Raw genomic sequence first — 7,566 nt, 5'->3', positions numbered from 1 at the left:
TTACTAGTGCGACTTTTACTTTTTTTAGTATGGAAAATTAAAAACATGTATCACAATAGAGATGTTTAATGGACCCCACATACCCATCTCTAAGCTTCAGTAGTTATCAGCACATGGCCAGTCTTAGTTTGACTCTCACCCTCTTCCTCTGTCTCTGAATTATTTTAAAGGAATCCAAGACATGGCATTATTTCATCCACAAATATTTCAATATATATCTTTAAAAAATAATGGTTCTTTTTCTTATTATTTTTTTTTCAACGTTTATTTATTTTTGGGACAGAGAGAGACAGAGCATGAATGGGGGAGGGGCAGAGAGAGAGGGAGACACAGAATCGGAAACAGGCTCCAGGCTCTGAGCCATCAGCCCAGAGCCTGACGTGGGGCTCGAACTCACGGACCGCGAGATCGTGACCTGGCTGAAGTCGGATGCTTAACCGACTGCGCCACCTAGGCGCCCCTTTTTTTAAATTTTTTTTTTCAACGTTTATTTATTTTTGGGACAGAGAGAGACAGAGCATGAACGGGGGAGGGGCAGAGAGAGAGGGAGACACAGAATCGGAATGGTTCTTTTTCTTAAAAAAAAAACCAACAACCATAGTTTCACTATAATAATCATTTCAAACAAAAATGCAGCTATTAAATTTATATTTAAATTGCCATACAATTTTTACAACAAGCAGTAAGATATACATAGCCCCACACTTAAGAACAAAGTAAATACACTTGTTCCCTAACCATTGCTATTGTCAAAGGGGGCAGAACAATCATTGTCTTACCTGCTGGACTGACCTTCACAGTCAGTAGCCCTCCTCTCAGGTCTCCCACTGGGTCCTAATTGGTTTGCCAAGTGTAGGTATTGATTTCTGCTCCACATTGTCCTCTGTATTCTGAGGCTTCCCTGCTTAATTCTTTCTAGCTGACAGAGAGAGAGAGAGAGAGACGCTGCTTTTCACTGTAGCCAGGAGCAGGGCACTCCTGATAAGCTGGTCTGAGGTCAAGGCTCTCACAAAGATCTCAAAAACTTTAAAACTGGAAGGGACTTCACAGTTCAGCCACTAGATATGAAAACTCAGGGGCTGGGGTATTAGGAACTTGCCCTGTCTCATGATTACCTAAAAACCTCTCAAAATACAGGCAAGTTATTGCACATCTAATCTGCTATGGTGATAAAATTTCAGTCAAGGAATTTAATCTCTTATTTTACAACATTTGGTTAGTCTCTCTAACTTCTGCTAAGGGCCAAACCTTCTTTCTTTTTTGGTTTGGACATTTAAAAATACGCATGATAAGAGTAAAAGTAAAGTTATTAAAGAAGATGAACATCTTTTCAATGTTATCTCATTGAAATCTTTCTTGAACCCATATGAAATTTCCATTTTAATTTCTAATTATAAAATATTTCAAGTATATAAATATCAAAAAATAAAATATATCTAGTAACATATCAGTATGTATTAGTAATACAATATATACATGATATAAAACTAATGTAATAGCACCACAGAAAGTTTTCACCTCTTAGAATTTTCTTTCATTGAATATATTTGACATATGGTATAAATATAAGGTATACAATCCTCTTAGAATTTTTTAAAGAAAGCCCACCCTTCTCCCATACTTTTCCGATCCTTTCTTCGTCGGTTTTTGTCTTAAAAATAGGTGAACTTAGTTCTCATACAGATATCTATTCATACAGTCAATTGTTCTGTGTGTTTTAAATTTTTACATGAATTATACAATGTGTAAATTTTGCAAATCGCTTTTTTCACTGTTATATTTTCAAGATGGAGCCATGTAGACGTATAGGTGGGTTTTGAATCATTCACTTTATTTATTTTTTAATTTTTTAATGTTTATTTTTGAGAGAGAGACAGAGTGCGAGTGTGGAGGAACAAAGAAAAAGGGAGACATAGAACCCAAAGCATGCTCCAGGCTCTGAGCTGTCAGTACAGAGCCCGACATGGGGCTCAAACTCACAAACCGCGAGATCATGACCTGAGCTGAAGTCTGATGCTTAACTGACTGAGCCACCCAGGTGCGCCATTGGATCATTCATTTTAATTGCGATATAGAATTCTGTCTGAATAAACCACACTTTATTAATTAACTCACTATCCCTCAGAGGAATAGTTAGGTTGTTCTATTAAACATCTTCTGTTACAATTATCACTAGATGCCCTATAGTTTTTGCAAATAGGCTAAATGGCATCTTTGTAAATATATGTTGATTCATTTATTTATGATTATTAGTGTAATAATAAGGTTATGTATATATGCGGGGGCATGCTATTGGTCTTTAAGTATTGAGCCTGTATCTACCAATTTTGCTGTACTCTTTTATTCATTCCAATACCTTATAGATTTTCTTGTGGGAAATCAGGTTATTTTAGCTCACTGTTTTTCTTAATATTTTTTACTGTAACAAGATAGAGATTTTTGGATTTATCAGAATTCTAGGGGAAAGACTTGCTGAAAGCTAGAGGAACAGATGGGTTGGTGGCTTTTTCATTTGAGAGAAGCAGCCAGACCTGGGGGACTGCCTACCAAAAGCCCCCATAGAGGGTGTAAGTATTTTTGAAAAAAGTGTGACCTGCGGAACTGGTTGGGGCCTCATGAGATGACAGATGGCTGTGTAGTCTGTGATATGATCCCTTCCTCTGTGTCTTTTTTTTTTTTAATTTTTAATGTTTATTTTTGAGAGAGAGACACGCACACATACACACACACACACACACACACACACACACACACACACACACACACAGAGCATGAGTGGGGGGAAGGGCAGAAAGAGAGGGAGAAACAGAATCTGAAGCTCCAGGCTCTGAGCTGTCAGCACAGAACACGATGTGGAGCTTGAACTCACGAACTGTGAGATCATGACCTGAGCCAAAGTCGGAAGCTCAATCAACTGAGCCACCCAGGCGCCCCTCTTTTTTTTTTTTTTTTTTAAGTTTATTTAAGTAATCTCTATACCCAGTGTGGGGCTTGAACTCACAATCCCAAGATCAAGAGTCACCTGCTCTTCCGACTGAGCCAGCCAGGCACCCCCCACTTTCTCTGTGTCTTAACATGCTTTTAGTAAAAATGAAACAATCACGTGCTTGGTCTCATTGATATTTTTGCGGGAACTTCTAAAGAAGTGGTGTTTTATATGTAGACATGATGCAGGGATGATAGGGCTGAAGCTGCCTTACAACCACTGAGCCAAGATCCAAACAAGCATGAGGAGGTGGAACCTGAAATCCTGGAGAAGGACTGCCCAGCCTCCACAAGGAGAATTTAATCCAACTTACCTCACCCTTTTAGAATGGGAAAGCTCCTAATCGGCATTTGGGTTTTCATTGACCCAACTCGTGTTCCTCACACGCCATCAAAAGACAGGATTCACTCCTCCCCCTGACCCCCCAACAAAATTACTTCTTTCAAGTTTTCAGTTTGCTAATTCTTTGGCTTTCATTTAGAGTGTTTGTGATCATGAGAAAAAATATCACCCTCAAATCATCTCCTTAATGGCTTGTCATAAGGGCAACATTCCATTATTAGATTCATTTCCTCGGGGCTCTCTACACATATAATGAATTATGGTCTTATATTAGCTGAGGAAATAACAAACTAGCATTGGATAACAAATTAATGTACATTAGTTTATCCATGTAACTCATCACTATGGGAGAAGGAGAAAACAAGGGGGAACAGTTTGGATTCTAAGGGCAAACTACCTGAGTTGAACCCTTAGTCTTCCACTTACTAACTCTATGTTATTTGGGACCATTACTCAACTGCTGTATGCCTCAGTTTATACATCTATGAAATGTAGATATTAGTAGTACTTAACCACATAGGATGGCTGTGAAAATTGAATGAGTTAAATTTTGCCAAGCACTTAGAACAATGCCTGCCACATAGAAAGTGCTATTTATTATTAGCCTTCATTATTTAAAAAAAAATTTTTTTTTAATGTTTATTTATTTTTTGAGAGACAGAGCATGAGTGAGGGAGGGGCAGAGAGAGAGGGAGACACAGAATCCGAAGCAGGCTCCAGGCTCTGAGCTGTTAGCACAGAGCCCGATGTGGGGCTCAAACTCACAGGGTGGGAGATCATGACCTGAGCTGAAGTTGGACGTTTAACCGACTGAGCCACCCAGGAGCCCTTATTAGCCTTCATTATTTTTATTAGAGAGAAAACAAAACTGAAGGCATGGCCCAAAGGACAGATCATTTTGAGGGAATAATTAGATGGGGAAAATCTACCTACAGTGTATGGCTAAAACGAAACAGTTCGGGGCAATGGAGAGAAGGGGCATCTAAGTTAAGATTGGGAGCTTTGAAGAAGAGGTACCAAATAAAAATGATATCTCTTTTAAAGTTTCAGATAGAACAATTTCTAGATGCCTAGTCCTGGCATTTGGGGGATTAGGAAAGTCCTTCATCATATACACGTTCCATAGTGGTGAACTTCTGCTGAAGTTAAGGCAGAATAAAAGGGTACTCCCAAATTCAGTGGCATACAACACTAAGCACATATTGATTGCTGTGGGTCTGCAGGTCAGTGTAAATTGGTTCCAGATTGTGTATCTGCTCCATGGGGCTTATTCTGTGGTCCAGGCTGAAGACTAGACCATGCTCTTCTCCTGGTGGAGGTCAGAAGCTTCCAGAGGCCACATTCCATTGGCCAAAACAAGCCATATGGCCAAGTCTGACATCCATGGGATTGGGAAGTACTATTTTCCCATGGAGGTGGGGAGGGAAAGAGATGGGGGAAATATATACTGAACAACAGCCTTACCTTCTACACCTTGCATCTAAGACTTCATCGTTTTGATCATGTCTCTTGTCAAACCTTTGTTTTTTCAGACCAAGGAATTAAAATCTCTTCTCTCTTGATAAAGAAGTCACTCCCTTCCTGCTTTGCTCTCCCCTCTGATTCTCCTCACCTTGTTGGAAGTGGCCCAGTTTGTTGGTCTTCTTGATTGTATGTACATATTGAACTGTTGGACTTTAGAGTAAAGTTGGAAATAGATTCCAGTATTCTTTTCTGCGATCAAGATAAATAAACTAAGTGAAAGGAAACTAACATTTTTGGAGTCAGCTACATGCCAGGCACCAAGCTGTATATTCTGCATACCATGTTAGGTATTCTTCATTTGTTCTCTCCCCTTCAATCCTCAGAATCAAATGCCTCTAGGGACTAGGCAGGCAAATGAATGAAGCAAGTAGGGTATAATTTTCTCATTTCATATGTAACTATATTCACAGAAGTACAGTATTTTATTCTCAAAAAGAACCTCTGTTGAAATTTAAGCCCTATTTTTTAGTTAATTTTTAGCAGGCATTTTTGCCCGACACCCAGCTCTTCCTATAGGCCACTTCAGAATAGCACATTAAATTGCCTTCTTTTGACATGGCCACACTTTGAACATTAAACATTTAGAAATGTTCTCTCCTCTTCCGCAAAGAACACTGCTCGCTTGTAATTTCACATGACCCTCATGATCTGTATTTAATTTCCCCACTTTTGTTATTTTTGTTAGGAATATGCATACACAGACATTTCACTTTCCTCTTGATTATAAGAAAATGACTACAACAATGATGTCAAGTGGCAACTTACGTTCAGCTGTATTGTTGGGGCTTATTAAAGGAAATGTCTTCTAGAGGAAATGGTGAGGACATTGGGGAAAATGAGTGCAAGATGGGGAGGCATCACCCAGCTCTAGACAATTATTGCTATTGAGGAATTCAAGCCCAGCATTGCCAGATCGTCTTTTTATTTTTTTTAACATTCATTTTTGAGAGAGAGAGAGCATGAAAAGGGGAGGGGCAGAGAGAGAGAGGGAGACACAGAATCCAAAGTAGGCTCCAGGCTCCAGCTGTCAGCACAGAGCCCGATGCAGGGCTCCAACCCACGAACCATGAGATCATGACCTGGGCTGAAGTCAGATGCTTAATCAACTGGGCCACCCAGTTGACCCTCTTCTCATTCTTAAGACGAGTCAGGAATACAGATTTTGTGTATGTGTAAAATTTCCCAAATTTAAAAATAATGTGACCAATTCCCCATACAAAAAGCACACCATACAGAATCACATGCAGGTGGCCAGAATTTTCCTCCATCTGGTGACTCAAGGAACCAGGATCCCTTTATCTTATGATGCTGCCAACTCAGTATATGGTTTCCAAGGCCCCACTGCAGGGGAAGGAAGAGATAAAGGTGCACACCAGCTCTTAGGTGCCTTGGCCAGGAAGTAACATACAGCATTTCATTTCACAGGCCATTGATGAGGTGGGGTTGCTTGATTCCAAAGAAGGCAGGGAAATGAAAAAGAGAAGTCAGATATTTGATGACTACTAACTGCTCCTATCGTAGCAATTAGTTTAAAACAAACAAGCAGACAAACCAGCCAGATTTCTGGGCAGATCAAACAAAATATAAGCACGGTCAAGATTCAATCTAGGAGCTGACATACTAGAGTCATTTTACACCTAGAAACAACTAGGGCTCAAAGAGGTAGAGGGTCTTGTCCAAGTTGTATGGCTAATGAATAGCAGAACTCATATTATTTTCCACACCATTCTACTACTGGGTATTTTTTTTTTTTATTGATTTTCTAGTATAGATGGGTATCCATGCTTCCTAAATATCCCTTAAAATTAGCCTATGTCTGATATTAAGTAAAATTTCACAATTAACGAGAACTTTATGAACTCTAATTAATATTTGATTTATAGACTTTGGTATAGTCCAGTGTCTCAAACCTGAGTGAGCATGAGAATCAGCTAGAGAGCATGCATGTTCAGACGCAGATCACAGAGCCCTTCCTCAGAGTTTCTGATTCAGTGGGTAGGAGTGAGGGGTAGATAAGAATTTACATTTCTAACTAGTTTTCATGTGATGTTGTCCTGCCCGTTTGGGGGAAGCACTTTAAGAACCACTGGACTAGAATTGGGTTCTAAGTTCTAGAATCAGCCCAGACAGCAAATTAATCACCTTGAGAGGATCACTTAGCTACTGAGTTTCCACTGTGTCATCAGTACTATAAGCATTTTGGATCAGTTCTGCCATTTTATGAGTCCATGGTTAGGAAATATCTTAAAAACAAACAAACAAACCAACAAACAGTGAAATGTCTGGGGTTGGTTGAGGGAGTGCATATTGATTAGGAAGGAGCAAGAGGAAGATCCTGGGAATGTTCTAGTTCTTGATCTAGATGGTAGTTATGTGTGTGTACCTAGGTAAAAATTCATTAAGCTGTACATTTAAGTTTAATGTACATTATACATACATATGCATGTTAACCTCATCAAAAAGATCAAGAATATTCTTGCCAAAAATAAAAAATTTAAAATATTTTTACACTGATTCTGATTTCTTTTATGAATTATTATTTTTATTTTTTTTTAAATTAACTTATTTAAATTCAAGTTAACATACAGTGTAGTATTGGTTTCAGGAGTAGAACCCAGTGATTCATCACTTACATACGACACCCAGTGCTCATCCCAACAGTGCCCTCCTTATTGCCCATCTCCCACCTAGCCCATCCCCTACCACCCCCCCTC

At 39.2% G+C, this 7,566-nt stretch overlaps 1 long non-coding RNA gene across 1 annotated transcript; it reads left to right on the top strand.

Annotated features, from left to right (window-relative positions):
* Nucleotides 1–1,649: 1,649 nt before the first annotated feature.
* On the top strand, nt 1,650–7,360 carry LOC147577093 (uncharacterized). The gene is made up of 2 exons (XR_015256012.1): nt 1,650–2,038; nt 4,861–7,360. It is a non-coding gene; the product is annotated as an uncharacterized LOC147577093 (long non-coding RNA).
* Nucleotides 7,361–7,566: the final 206 nt, after the last annotated feature.

This window comes from Puma concolor, chromosome C2 (assembly GCF_028749965.1).
Source record: "Puma concolor isolate L17-30 chromosome C2, mPumCon1.1.hap2, whole genome shotgun sequence".
NCBI lineage: Eukaryota > Metazoa > Chordata > Mammalia > Carnivora > Felidae > Puma > Puma concolor.
This window is presented reverse-complemented; position numbering and strand designations above follow the sequence as displayed.